Below are 16,905 nucleotides of genomic sequence, written 5' to 3' on the forward strand. Positions count from 1 at the left end.
TGTATTGTCTTTGTCTCATTTGTGAATAATTGTGACTAGTGTAAAAATGCCGCGAAAGACTATTAATAGTGCATCGCGAGGTATAATGAGTGAAATAACCGAATTAAACAACTTGACCGATAGTAATTGTGCAAGCAATGTAATGATGACAATCCTCCATTTAGTGACAATCAGTATGTACCGACCACCAATGTTGATTTTGATCTTATTGACGAACAGATAAATTCATTTGCGTCGTCTGTTAATTTAACGACAATTGATGACGCGGGGCGTTCTGTTGCAATGAGCGTTGCTCAACTCAACACAACCGGTTTGCAAAATTTAAGTAATGAACAAATAAATTTGTCTAATGAAAATGAACAGTGTAATCAGAATACGACAGATTTATTTAATTCCGAGATAGTGATTAACAGTGCATATCCGATTGGCAAACCCTTTCAGAATTTACAGAATGACCAAATGGTCACACAGAACGTGACAACTGCAGGTACGCCGTCAAACACCACAGAGAATAGAGTAGGTAATGTAACTGAGGATCAAATTATAGGAGTATTGCTACAAATAATTAAAAAACAAGACGAGTTACACAAACAACTTAGCGAAACAATTAATGAAAGTTTCAAACAGACGAATGATACATACGACAAACTTAATGAAAGTTTCGACAACTATTTCAAACAACTTAGCGAAACAATTGATGAAAGTTTCAAACTGACGAACGAAAAACACGACAACCTTAAAGAACAGAACAAACAAGTTAGTGAACAGATTGCAGCTGTTACCGTGCAACGTCGTGACGCCAAAGAACAATCACGTGAGGATACTAAGGCTTGTGCTAGTAACAGTAATATAGAAATTGGAACTCTTGCACAAGGACTAGGTAAAATTAATGCAGTCACTGAACAAAGTTCAGCAAATGCAACACAGATACGCGAAATTAATGCAGTCACTGAACAATGTTCAGCAAACGCAACACAGTTACGCTACGAGTTTAATTTAAAGTCACTAGAAGTTTCACACACTCTGAATACGGAAGTCGATAATAAAAGTGAACGACAGAACAACCAAATTGACGAGAGTATTAAAGTAACAGAAATGAAAACTATTTCAGTCACCAATACGTCACAGAATCCGCCACGTTGCGAGCATTTGTCACACTCATACAGCCAGTGTAACTTAAGCGATTTACAGAGACTACGCGACTTAAAATCCGAAAAGCTACGCGACTTAAAATCTGAAAAGCTACGCAACTTGAAATCCGAAATGACACAGACAAACAGATTCTCACACAAACCTGAGCGTGTCCTCAAATTCAGTGATAAGAACGTTGGTTATAAGCAATTTGTATGTGTAGAAAAATCTAAGGAATTTAATAATGACAGAGCACAGATACACAATTTGAACTGTATACGACAATTTATTTTTGTACTTTCACCGGTATTAGCTGTAACGCAGAAACTAGCTTTGAACTGGATACGGCAATTTGCTCTTGAATTTTTACCAACATTACGTGTAATGCAGAAACTACAATTACCATGGATACAGCAATTTATTTTTTAATTTTCACCGGCATTGCCTGTAACGCAAAAGATGAAATTTATTTGCAGCGCGTAACAGACCTCAGGGGATTCATTACGCTTTAATCAATATGTGCCGTAGCGAGCATAGGGCCCCGAGCTGTAGCAGTGCTGTTTCATCTTCAGTTTTCTGCACTGCTGCCTTCTCTTCTACTACCCCTCATATTTATCAAAACAGCTCTTTAACTATTGCTCTACCTAGAATTAAGAAAAATGACTAAAGAAAACCCGATAAGACAACTTTTACCGAAAGTGACAATTTTCATTAGGCACTCCAGACCTACCAGCGTAATTTTGATATCAGATAAAATTTTAATCATCAGTATGTGTAAAATTATCAGCAATAGCGAACACATTTTGATACAATAGAGGTTTTTCTCCGCAATAGCATCAAAGCCAGCCGGTTAGCATACCTAACCAACAATGCAGTCTACAAGGTCAACCAAACTTTAATGTTTCGCCGCGTGCACGTATAGCGTCAGCTCCAACAACTAGTAACGCACGGCAGCAAAGAAATAACTACGTACAGAAAACACACTATTTCAATTCCTATCGCAAATGCACCGTATAGAAGCCACTATCATGACAAACGTAAAAGTAATGAGCACAATTCTCAGCGTACATTTAATAACAGTCGATCTTTTCAGCCGCAAGAACATCAGCAACAGCACATTATCATGAATGAACCAGACAATAGGTGTCATCCATAGCGTAAGACGTCAGGAAGAAATAACAGAACCGTACAAATAGTAGAAATGCCACAGAATTGTCCAGAAAATAATAACACGTCAGATAGAATCTGACTAGATACTGTATAGATCGCATCTTCCAGTAACACAAGCACTACTTTAGACACGCAGAATGTTGTTCACGAAAATGTTATGACTTTTGACGACATCAGAGACACTCTTTTTCAGGAAAGACCAGTTGTTCAAAAAACTATTTCACACCCTGTCATCGAAATTAAAATTGGTTCATCGAAATTTTCAGCAGTAATCGATTCTGGATCACCTATGTCAGTAATAAATGAAGAAACTTTCAACTAGTGTAACAAAGAGAATACCTATCCTACATTACCATTAGGCAAAACGAAAGTGAAAGGAGCAGTATCGAGTAAAGGAGTAGATGTTAAATTACAGACACATTTATCATTTTGTATTGCAGGTCACACGTTTCATTCAAATTTTTGGATTGTTCCTTTATTGACAACAGACGTTATTTTAGGTACTAATTTTCTGGTACAACACGACGCAGTTATTGATTTTCAAAATTCCTATTTAATGTTGAAGGACGAAAATGTACAATTGGCTTTAGAATTTCATCACTCACTATCTGCGGAAGAACAAACAATTAATCGCACAGAGGTCATTTCCGTATCACGTAGCATAGACTGTAATTCTACATTGTTCACAGATACGTACGTACATAACTATAATACTCCAGACGAAGCTGACTATGATGTAATGCAGATGATATCTGATAAGGTTAAACAGAGCAGTGCAAATACAGACGACGAACGCACGCAACTACACAAAATTCTTTTACAGCAAGCTCCAGTTTTTGACAACATTCCTGGCACTATGTCCGGTTTTATGTATGAATTTCAAGTCAAACAACACGACACATTTAAAGCAAAGCATTATCCCATTCCATATATCCATAGAGAACAGGTCAAGAAAGAATTGCAAGCTATGCTTGACCAAGGAATTATTGAACCGGCAGTTAGTCCGTACATAAACCCGCTACATATTGTTAAGAAAAAAGGTGGTTCACTTTGCCTCGTACTTGATTCACGTCACATCAATGACATAATTATTAATGAAACAGATCGACCACAGACATTAGAGGAACTTCCACAGAAATTTCACGGTACTGCTATTTATTCTACATTAGATCTAAAATCGGGATTTTGGCAAATTCAGTTCCATCCGAATTGCAGAAAATACACAGCATTTCTCTGTTTTGGTGACTGTTATCAATTTTGTGAATTACCATTCGGTTTAACTATTTCTTCTGCAGCTTTTATTCGCGGTTTGAACACAATACTTCCAACAGAACTTAAAGACAGAATCACGACGTACGTAGACGATATTCTTATTGCAGAAGCTAACTGGTCTGAACACAATATGATTCTTGAACGACTGTTGCAAACTTTTCATGCACAAGGACTCACAGTTAATCTCAGTAAATCGCACTTTGGTAAAACTTCTATAAAATTTCTTGGACATGTGATTTCAGCAGAAGGCATTGCGCCTGATCCGGAAAAACTTCAAGCTTTACGTGACATTACTGTTCCTACAACGAAGAAGCAATTACGCAGTTTTTTGGGCTTAATTAACTTTTTTCGTAAATTTATTCATCACTCTGCTTTAAACACACCTAGATTATGCCAATTGACAGGTAAAAACACTATTTGGTCCTGGGATAAGCAAGCACATTCTGAATTTATGAACCTGAAACATGCTTTGTTGAATGCACCACTTTTATCGCACCCAGATCTTAACAAAAAAATTTCCATTGCCACCGACAGTTCTGACACTGCTATAGGCGTACATATTTTTCAGGAAATTGAAGAAGATGCCTCAACAGTAATTAAAAACATCGCATTTGCAAGTCGCATTCTGTCACCTGCTGAACGAAATTATTCCGTTACTGAACTGGAAACTTTATGTGTTGTTTGGGCTTTTACGAGATTTAGGCACTTTCTTTATGGAAGACATACCACCGTCTACACAGACCACAGAGCGATACAATTCTTACTTTCGGCTAAATTCACTCACGACAGATTAAGCAGATAGAAACTTTACTTGCAGGAAATTAATTTTACAATAGTTCACATTCCCGGCACACAAAATGTTGTAGCAGACGCACTATCTCGTTCTCTCAGCAACAATCAGCAAGACATCGCAACCAACTTCTGCAAAGCAAATTTCAGCGTCATGTACGTTCAACAAGTTGCATTTGAAAATTTCATTTCGTCGTCATAACAGGACATAGCACAAGAGCAGAATAAAGACAATGTGTGGAAAGAAATTAAACACCTTTAGCAAGATAAGAATAATGTTACGATTAGAAACCATTACACTGTACGCAATGACATTCTGTATCGCCGCTCTCATCCTGACAACAACAATTGGTTATTATGCATTCCTGACGAACTGGTTAACAAATTAATATGGTATACTCATTTAAGTTATGCACATTACGGAGCCAGAAAATGTTTTCTTATACTGAGACAGAACTGTTATTTTACCAACATGGAGAAACGCGTCATGTAAAATCTGCCAGAAAGCTAAGTCAGACACAACTTCACATATTCCTCCATCACATCCAATTGTACCTGTTAAATTAAGACATATGGCCGCTGTAGACATTTTTGGTCCAATTCCGAGAACTAATAGAGGATTTTGCTGCATCTTTGTAGCTGTTGAACTCACTTCAAAATTTGTTACCTTCACTCCGTTACGCAAAGCTACTGCTAAAAGTGTTTTGATAGCATTTGTAAAACATTTTCTATTTCATGTAGGGCATGTGTTGAAAGTAATTTCCGATAATGGATCACAATCTCGTTCTGCTATATGGACACGCATGTTACGAGCTAGAAACATTTCTCCGATCTATATATCCAAGTACCATGGTTCTTCGAACCCTTGTGAACGATTAATGAAAGAAATTGGTAAACTGTGTAGAATATACTGCCACAAAAGACATATTGATTGGGACACACACATATTCTCATTCCAAGATATAATTAATTCCATTCCAAATGAATCCACTATGCTATCTCCGTCTATTATACTGAAAAATGTTGAACCACCTAACAAAATTACAGAATTAGTAAACTTTCCCACATCTCGTCGATTACGACACCACGAAATAATCGACATTGCGCTGAACAACATCAAACGTGCCGCAGAGCGCCGGAGAAGACAGCAAAAACAGGTTTGTACACGCCGTGACTTTCACATTGGACAGAAAATATTAGTACGTACACACTATTTATCCAACAAAGGAAAAGGTAGGTGCAGTAAATTTGAACTTCTATACGCAGGTCCATATCGGATTCGCAGCATTCCTCACCCCAATGTTGTACACGTCGAAACTTTGAGAACCAGAAAATCCAAAGGCAACCACCATTGGTCAAACATCAAACCTTTTATTGAATGAAGACACTTTATGATTTAACATGCTATAATGCCATTTTGCTAGTTTTATGATCACTTATGCAATTATATTCACATGACTAATTACTGATGATTATCGTATTTTTTCTTGGCAAGTGGCCGGCAAGGTAAGGTTAGCAGGTCGCTCTTCTTGTCGTTACATATCAGACTGTGCACATTTTTTTTCCAGAGAAACTTACGTATCTTATGAATAATTATGCAATGTTATCTAGTGACATATTAATTTTATTAAATTTTCTCTCCATTAAAGTCTTTAATTCTCGCCTCTATTAACTACACAACATACAAGCTGAACACAACGAACGTCACATTTTTTGTCTTTCTTAGGTATATACGATTGTTTCATGTTTTGTTTGTATGCACTATGAAATAGTTAAGATATAGCAAACACCAGTTGACTTTGACATTTTGCCTTATGATATCTCAACATCGTGACACACTGAGTACATTTTTGCCTCTGAACACTATATAAGTTTTTCACATATTACGTTTTCTGTCATGTTATGCTGTATGCTTAATTATGTTACCATAAACCAGTCATTATTTAATGAGTATATGATTTAAATGCAAGATATTAATCTTTGTTCATCAGTTTCAGAAAGAAATGATGCGTGAAAGAAATAAATTAAACAGAAATGGGAATTTCACCTTCGGAATGGTCGAAAGAAGATGCAAACCTCGTGAGGAAGAGTAAATGGATCAGGATTAACAAACATTAACAAGAATATACTATACACATCGCAGAATAGCAGTCTTAACTAATTTTTTCTTTCAGAATACAAGGCGATTGATGCAGGCTGTCAGACAGAACTACACATCTTAGTTTTAGTGATGGAATATGCTAGAGATAAGGAATACTTATGCAATGAGTAATGAAGTGTTTTTTTGCAGATGATAATGAATGCTGATGAATAATGATGAAGAATATGCTACTATGGATAATGAAGTTTTTCTTTACAGGTGATGATAATAATGGAGTTTGATAATATAGATAATGAAGTGATGGATAATGAAGTTTTTTTCTTTACAGATGAGGATAATGTGGAAGTTATGTATTCATGCTATGTAGTTATTTAAGTATTTGTTGCAGTTCGCTTTGACAGCAGGTGTTATATTGCATAGTATAATGACTGAAGGTTTTGGAAAGGACAGCTATGGAACACATTTTTATACACATTTCACTACCTGTTAATTCAAAGTTCACTACTTTTCAGCATAAAATGCGTTTCTTCTTTCAGTTTAATAATCCACTTTTGTATATTTTTGATGGTGAAATTATTTATGAAATTAATGTGCTATAAGCAGTTGTTCATTAAATCTATGTCATTTATGAATGTGATTACATATACTCTACTTGTTTCATAACCTTGCTACAGCTGACTCATGACGAATGACGTTACACATTTTCATTTACAGGAACAACCCAGAAGCAAATTTTTTTTCTCTTGTTTTCCCCTATAAATACCCAAAGCAATGCATTGCTAACAAAAAAATGTATTACCAGTCCCAAATAATGATACCAGTTCAAGAGAGTTCTGAGTAATTCTGATTAGCTCTGAATAGTATGTCACTTGAATAATGAATGCATAAACACTATGCGCATAATTTCATTACTCTATTGAGATGACCAATGATTAATTAATAATGCTTTGTAACTGGGAAATGAATGCTACTGATTACTGTATTGGGATGACCAATGAGTAATTAATAATGCTTTGTAACTGGGAAATGAATGCTACTGATTACTGTATTGAGACGACCAATGATTAATTAATAATGCTTTGTAACTGGGAAATGAATGCTACTGATTACTGTATTGGGATGACCAATGATTAATTATCAACATTATTCTGTAATACTATGTTATTAACTACCTCCTGTTTTAAGTAATGACTTTGATGATTTGTAATTAGGGAATGAATGCCAATGTTCTCTGTAAAATGTTCTCTGTAAAACGAATGACTTCTATGATTTGTAATTAGAGAATGAGTGCCAATGTTCTCTGTAAAACAATTAATGAACATTTTTCTGTAATACTACATACATGGTACAGAAATGTTCAATAACTGGGCTATGACTGCCGCAAACTACTAATGTAATTCCCAATGAAGACTAGTATGTGACTTAATGTCCTTCAACTTCTGACCTAACTACCCTGAATTACTGCAATATCCATTTGTCCTGTATATTCTCTTGATCATGGAGCACTATATTTGGTTTTTGCACTAATTCTACGTTGGTGTGCCTTGTAAGAGCGTGGTGTTGACACGACATGCTGTCCACCACCGTGAGTGATGGAGATGTTATTATGGTCCCACTGTTTGGTGTACCTGATGTACTGCCAAAATGATAACATGGAATATTACTTCGACATTTCAGTGTCTTCGGTACACTGATAAATACTTCTGGGAAAAGAACTTCAGATTGTCTCCCTTGGTGTTGTACTTCTGTGGGAAGATATGGACTTTCAGTGCAGCTGCGTGCAACCTAAAGTGCTACAATCATGATGCAATCCTTCCCATTCCTATCCTAATTCTTGTAACATAGTGAAAATCATTTTTGCTAACATGATTTATATTCATGGCCTATACATTTTTTCGATTTGCTGATATATTCTGAACTACAGTGCGAGTGCGCTTTTGTCATTTTATAACATGATTACTACTCATTGTATATACATTTTGTGATTTGCTGATATATTCTGAACTACAGTGCATGTGCACTTATGTCACTTGTCAACATGATTTTTTGCCATTACGTTTATTTGTTGTGAAAATGCTAAAGAGTTTTTCAGTGCGTGTGCACTTTTGTCATTTTTCTAACATGACCTCTACTCATTGTATGTACATTTTTTTTGGACTACAGCACATGTGCACTTATGTGATTTGTTAATATGTTTTGTACTCATTGTATATACATTTTGTTATTGCCTAATATGTTTTGTACTTGGTGCAGGTGCGCCACATTTACTTCATGTTCTACATCTGAATATTCTGTGATTGTAAAGTTAATTAGTTAAGAAAAAATTTGTTGCTCATGGCAAGTCGAAATGACTCACCATCGCTGCCAAATTTTTGCCCCCCCCCAGTGGAGGGTTATGAAACGCGTATGTATTCAGTACCAGCGATGGCGAGGCATGACAGAATCTCTGACCAGAGAGTTGTTTATCGTGGCTAGTTTGCGCTTGACTGCGCGAGAGTTCAGTTGCGAGTAGGATGTTGTGTGTAGCGAGTCGCGAGAGGAAGTAGTCAGCCGACTGTAGTAGCGAGTGGACGGTAGTACTGTGCGGGCGTCGGCATGGATAGGCGGCGTGCGCCCTTTACATCTCTGGTCAGGGTTCGGGACGAGGTATATTGTTAAATAAGGTAATGAAGCAGCATTGCGCACATCTGATAATGTAATGTATGTTAATTGTAATTAATTTGTTCAAGAAATGCCCCAATAATAATTTTGTTTTCAAAGCAATCGTTTTTAAGAAAAGAATCATTCCAGTTGAAACAATATTTCCTATGCTTTTCCTTCCAGAATCAATTTATCAGATTAAATATTTCACAGGGCCTAAGGTCAGCGATGCTGCCCTATTGTTGTGGGTTTAATGATTAATCTTGATTTCTTAATTTTTGTGTCGAGTTTACATTTGGGTCATTATTATTCTATAATTTTTGAGGGGACCAAATATTTGGCACGTTTTCATTATCATTGAGTTTTCTTTTATTTTTGCTGGGAAGTCACACTTTGCATCTATGCCCATTAACCGTTAATTATTGTCACTTTTCAAAATTTTGCGGGGAGGTTACAACGTAACGTGAAATCAGACCTGACGCCTCCCCACACCGTTAAGACACGAGCAATGCTGCTGTCCCTTTCTAGAACGTTCGAAGTTTGGGACATCGTCACCGGTCGCCGTCGTACTCTCTACGGTCATCATGGTTAGAGGGAACCGCGATTCATCGCTGAACATAGTGCGACACCATTCACCAGCAGTCCATGCTTGAGGGTCACTGCACGGTTGCAGAACGCGGCCGATTTTTAAGTGGTGTTAATGGCGGACTAACACCATGTAGGACTTATGGGACGGCTGCTGCTTATCTCGGACCAAAAGTGCGGGATGACACAGAATGTTGCAGGAATTCCACTGCTTGTTCTCGAATGGCAGGTGAAGATGTGGAATTACGAGGTGCTTTGTATACAATATGGAAATGATCTTTTTTGGTGATCGGATGTGGTCAACCAAAACTTTGACGACGAATATTTCGCCCTCACGTTCCCATACAATCGAACATCGGGTCACATTCACATCGCAATGCCTCACAAATGAGCATGTTACACTATTCGACCAGCGGGCCAATTGGATACTGTCAGGCCCTGATAATGCTGTCTCACACGATTATATCTTACTTCCTTTTGTCAGGCAGTGTATGTCTTCCAGGGCTGTTCAGAAGCAAATGTACTGCATCAGCAGCCCACGACCAATTTGAATACAAGTTCCTTCCCATGACCAGTCGCTGTACATCCCGCGACTTAGAACGCTTAATGCTCTACTAGAGATTATAAAGATCACGAAGAGTCCAAAAATCTTACATGATCCAATTTCCATCTTAAAGCCAAAGCGATAGGTTGATGGCAAGAAAGGAACACAAAGCTGAAGCTTTCTCTGGTTCCTATCCAGCATCAGTTCAAGGTTGTGTTTACGACACTTCAACATCTCGACAGTTTTCAATCGCTTTTTCGTGTTTTACGTACTTTCAGCTAGTAATAAGAAGGGAACTAGGAAGGTAATCCACGTTGCTTACCCGAATGATGTAATCACACGAAGCTAACACACACTATCTAAGAATGCACAATAATAGCCAATAAAAGTCAACCTAATAGTAATCTAGAAAATATACTGAATAATGGTAGTGAATAGAAGGGAAGTAATCAGTAACACCCGACTTCTTTTCTGTGGTTCAGGGTAAAGCACGATAGTGAGGAGTTTGAAGACTGTGAAGTGTCCGGGAGTGTACAGTCGGAGTGATCTCAGAAGAAACAACCACGTAAATGTAATTTACGGGAAGGCAAATGGTGAATTTTAATCTTGGGAAAAACGTAAGCAGTTGCTTTACACTGTAGCGCAGGGAACTTCAGGTGTGCTGTGTAGCTTGGAGATTTTGGGGCATAAATAATAACCAACTGCAGTATTATTTATTTATTATAAAACCGAGCTAATCAGTGTACATCAGCTTAAATAACAAAGCAAAGAATTATCGCTTGGGCTCTACTTCAACACATAAGACATGAGCAATGTATCTTATATTAAACTTTCAATTTACAAAAATCAAGAGCTTTAAACAAATTTTACTTTTACATTAAAAGGAGAGCACGATGTAAATTGACAATCCTACAACTATACAAGCTATAAAAGAAAGGTAGTAAAAAAACGTCGTAGGGTAGTAGCTCTAGGCGTTATTTCGCAAATAAAATATAAATGAGAGACGACAGAAGACATCCAAAAGCTAAGAGTAATTCTGCAAATCAAATGCAATAGCAGTAACAAACTGCCAATTTAAGCATCACCGGAAAAGGCCCACACAACGCTGCAATACGGGGAGAGATAGCCTGGCTCACTAAAAAGAGAAAATGCATGGGCAACAGACTAATTATAAGAACATTTACCAGTTAAAGCGTGAGGTGTAATTTAACATAGAACCCTCCACGAGGGCAAGGTACAGGGTTATTACAAATGATTGAAGCGATTTCACAGCTCTACAATAACTTTATTATTTGAGATATTTTCACAATGCTTTGCACACACATACAAAAACTCAAAAAAACGTTTTAGGCATTCACAAATGTTCGATATGTGCCCCTTTAGTGATTCGGCAGACATCAAGCCGATAATCAAGTTACTCCCACACTCGGCGCAGCATGTCCCCAGCAATGAGTTCGAAAGCATCGTTGACGAGATCTCGCAGTTCTGGCACGTTTCTTGGTAGAGGAGGTTTAAACACTGAATCTTTCACATAACCCCACAGAAAGAAATCGCATGGGGGTAAGTCGGGAGAGCGTGGAGGCCATGACATGAATTGCTGATCATGATCTCCACCACGACCGATCCATCGGTTTTCCAATCTCCTGTTTAAGAAATGCCGAACATCGTGATGGAAGTGCGGTAGAGCACCATCCTGTTGAAAGATGAAGTCGGCGCTGTCGGTCTCCAGTTGTGGCATGAGCCAATTTTCCAGCTTGTCCGCGGGCTACGCGTGAAACTTGCCCGCACGCGTTCAACCGTTTGTTATGACTGACTGATGTGAGTGCATTTCAAGCACGACATACGCTTTCTCGGCTCCTGTCGCCATTTTGTCTCACTGCGCTCTCGAGCGGTCTGGCGGCAGAAACCTGAAGTGCGGCTTCAGCCGAACAAAACTTTATGAGTTTTTCTACGTATCTGTAGTGTGTCGTGACTATATGTCAATGAATGGAGCTACAGTGAATTTATGAAATCGCTTCAATCATTTATAATAACCCTGTATTTAAGGCAAGCATAACTTGACCTTGCACTGTCACTGCCGTCAAGGCAATAGTAAACAGGTAAACACTGAACCATGTAACTGCTAGCATGACTGAAAGGTGAATCACACCGAGACCGCGGGCGACTGCCCAACCGATGTTATCCTGGAATCGCACCGGCACGACACTCCTCCTGTACACTGGTGTTCAAGAGCACAGGTAGTATGCACTTGTGTATTGCCAGCACGGTCTTCACTGAAGCCGAGGCTCCAGGCGCCGTCTTGTTATCGATGTCTCCCTGTCGATGACAAGTTGTCGCCAGCTGCGAGGTCAGACCTGGACTCCACACTAGGCTGCCCCAGAGCTGGCCAAGCCAACACACAGCTCCGCCCTTACTGCCCACACTGTCGCCTCCGTTGCGCCCTTGTCTATCCTTTCCTCGTTGGCACAGACTGACTGCGTCTTCCAGTCCCCAAGACAATGGCAAGTGCCCTGTCCTCCATGCGTACAAGACCACTGCCACAGTGTACCAGCAGCCAACCGCCATTTATCTCCGTAGGCGCTCGCTACCGGACCCCGCGGCTTCGCAGCTGCCCGACCAGCTGGCGGACAGTCATACAGCACCGGCTCTCCCATGCTCCTTGCATACAGGACCGCTCGCTTGTGTTGTCAGCTTGTTGACTGGTTCCTCAGGTGTACGCTACGAGACCAGGTGACGCCGCTGCTCGCCATCTCACAAGGGGAGGCCGCCAATTGTGAAATTCAGATTCGATTCATACTGCGCATAATAAAAGCTCATGGCCAGAGGTGTAATGTGGCAAAGCACCAAGATGCGCTTCTCAGCCGTTGTCGAGAAATCGACAGTTAAAAGAAACCGTTGCGGTGAAACACTCTCTACGGTTATTAATGTCCTACAGCGTCGTGGCGCAGCGGTAAGCTTTCGGGTTCGTAATCCGAAGGTCGCCGGATCGAATCCAGCGGCATGCAACTTCTTTTTATTATTACTTTTTTGTAATTCAAATATATATATATATATATTAACATGGTATATATATATATATATATATATATATATATATATATATATATATATATTACAAAAAACTAATAATAAAAAGCAAATATATGTATATATATATATATATATATATATATATATTTGAATTACAAAAAACTAATAATAAAAAAAGCTGCATGCCGCGGGATTCGATCCGGCGACCTTCGGTTTACGAACCCATTGCTTATGCATGTTGGTGAAGGCGGATCGCTCTCCAATTGTACCGCATCCATTTTTCCGTTTGTTTAACAGGGTGTACCAAAGCTCTCACGCCCGCACTGATTTTCGACGATGTTATAAGTTGCGCTAGGGACCGCATCTACCTTCTTTCGAAGTTAGCAGGCAACTACGCTGTTATGCGGCGGCTCGTTTCGGCCCATTCAACATCTGTCCATCAAGTGTAACGAGCGAGTAGCGGAGTTTATATTTCATACCTGCCACAGCAAATTTGTGTTCGTGGGGTCTCAATTCTAATTCGAACGTTTGACTTACGCTATACGAATTCGTTTCGGAATATCGTTTCTACGTCTTCCGTTAACTATACGTGGTAAACATTATGAAGACAATTAATAACATTTGTGAAATACAACTTTGTTTGCGGAAAACATAATGATGTTCGAAGTCGCCAGTTTTTCCACGACAAACGACTTTCAACAACTTATTATATGCATAATTGTTGCAACTGATTGCCGGGAATTATATATATGTGTGTGTGTATAAATATATACACATTTGAATTACAAAAAACAAATACTAAAAAAAAAAAGTTGCATGGCACGAGATTCGATCCGGCGACTTTCGGATTACAAACCCGAGCGTTTACCGCTGTGCCACAACGCTGTAGAAAATAATTAATCGTAGAGAGTATTTCACCGCAACGGTTTCTTTTTAACTGTCGGTTTTCTCGACAACGGCTGAGAAGTGCATCTTGGTGCTTTGCCACATTACACCTCTGGCCATGAGCTTTTATTATGCGCAGTATGAATCGAATCTGAATTTCACAATTGGCGGCCTCCCCTTGTCAGTCCAGCAACTTGCCACTCCGCTACCAAATCAATACCGGATGGCGCTCTGGAAGTGATATCCTGCAGCTGTTGTCCGTGACCCTTGGCGCTGGCTGCAAGTTGTGGCCGCTTCGCTGTCACACGACAGGCAACTTTTCGCCTCATGGTGGCGCTGCGTTCGGCTGCTTTGAGGTTTCGTGCTCTCTCTGCAGCCGCGGGAACACGTCACCAGCCTTGTCGCCGATTACTGAGGCGGTAGTGTAACTTTGCCGTGTGCCATTTAATCACAACACCCACGAAGAAGGTCGCTTAAACAACCCTCGTTCCCATTTAAGGTGGTTGGATTTTCGATCATGATCTTACAAGTTGTATATATAGGGTGTAAGAGATATAAGTGGAGATGTGGTCACTGGTGACTGAAGACGTGTACTGAACAACATTACATCAACATTTACATCATTTGCAGACTGACAATTACCGCTATAATAAGTTGTATGATTTTAGGTTGATTACTACCTCCAATACATGTGGCAAGAGCAAGCTGTTAACGATTCTTTTCCACTGGACAGTAGGTCATGTACTGAAGTGGGAACACATAGATATAAAACAGTTAACCTATACTGACAGGTGTTGTTCACTTGTTGGTGTAGTTACAACCATGCAGAAAGCATTAACTAGTAATGTATGGGATGTGTTTGTGGGACGGTTGCTCGATGGAGGGAAAAAACAATCGACATAGTGATATGTGTATATATTAAGGTACCACTTATAAATATATTTGCACGTATACTTATTACACCCTGTATATCAAGAGGTATTTATCTGTTGAAGATGGATGTTTCTTTTGTATTTATGAATGATTACAAGAGAAATATTTAGAAGAAATTTGATAGAATTTTTGGTCCAAACGATTCACTGACAACATATTTACTGAATTTTCTTTCACTTCTCCTCTACATTTACTAAAATGATGTTGTTGTCCCTGTATTGGTGCTATGCCGTCACTCACTGAGTTACAGCCGCTTATTAGTGGACGGCATCACGTGACCAGATAGTTTACATAAAGAACGTGCAAGCTTATTATCAACAACAGCAACTTCATGTTTATCACAAGTAACGTATTTTGTGTCAAGCTCCTATGTTGAACTACCATCCTGCAAATTGTGAACTGAATCGGAGATACAGCGGCTGGTATTAGGTATGGGTTTTGCATCCGTGTCACCTCTATATTCACAAGCATGTGAATGAAATACTGAACACTTCCTCACACCGCCGGTGTCCCCGGTCGAGCACCCGTTAGACTTCAATGAATGCATCGAGTGAGGTGGTACAGTGTTCAAGAAACTGGACTCGTATTCCGAAGCAGCTGTGTTCGAGTCGGAGTCCGGGAATCAAAATTATGCTTTCGTGGGTTTCTCAGTTTCCCAAATTCCAGATGGTTGTCTCGTAAAGCAGACGCCCGAATTCGTTTCTCGTGCTGCTCTAATTTGTTTTCCTGCTCAGTCTCTAATGACTTCGACGACAGCTGGAGGTTAAAACACAATTTCCTTGCTTCCTTCCGTTCCACCGGAATGTTAAATGTTAACTTCGGCAGCGGTTCCTCATCGAAGGGTATATAGGCGGGCGCTGTCATAATAGGCAGCTAGAGAGCATCAAGATGTATGTGGCTCCTCTATCCCTGAAGCAATCACGGTCGTATAAAACCAGAAATTTCTGTTTCTGTGCATAGATACACTGTCAGCCACTAAACCTGTACAGTTAACATAAAAATGAAATGACATGCACTGCATACTCGGACGTGCAAATGATTATCATTCAGTACGACAACACAATGATGTATGAATAATGCCATCTTCATTAAGTATACAGCGTTTCGCATTCAGAAATCTCATTACAGTTTTGCTCGTTTGTAAGAAAACTGCGTTACGCCTCTTGTAACAAGGAGTTTCATCTAATAGCTAATGTCGCAGTTCAATGACAGCAGGATCGTGGCAAATCGACACTGCGGTTTATCATTTCATGATTCTGATGCGTGTGTTTGGCAGGACTGTCACTTGTATACGGGATGCATGGATTCAGGATGGCCATACTCACCTTCATACAGGATCTCACCACCCGAATAGCGCCCGACAGGACAAATGTATTGTTCGCTTACCTTGTAGGCTCGTACAGTCATTTCACGTATCTTAAACCAGCGAATTTGTTTGTTGGCAGCTACACAAATATCCTCATGTGCAGTGTGAATATGTCCGATGCGCGACCTTTCTACATCTACATCTACATTGATACTCCGCAAGCCACCCAACGGTGTGTGGCGGAGGGCACTTTACGTGCCACTGTCATTACCTCCCTTTCCTGTTCCAGTCGCGTATGGTTCGCGGGAAGAACGACTGTCTGAAAGCCTCCGTGCGCGCTCTAATCTCTCTAATTTTACATTCGTGATCTCCTCGGGAGGCATAAGTAGGGGGAAGCAATATATTCGATACCTCATCCAGAAACGCACCCTCTCGAAACCTGGACAGCAAGCTACACCGCGATGCAGAGCGCCTCTCTTGCAGAGTCTGCCACTTGAGTTTATTAAACATCTCCGTAAC

The sequence above is a fragment of the Schistocerca americana genome, chromosome 8, assembly GCF_021461395.2.
Source record: "Schistocerca americana isolate TAMUIC-IGC-003095 chromosome 8, iqSchAmer2.1, whole genome shotgun sequence".
Taxonomy (NCBI): Eukaryota; Metazoa; Arthropoda; class Insecta; order Orthoptera; family Acrididae; genus Schistocerca; species Schistocerca americana.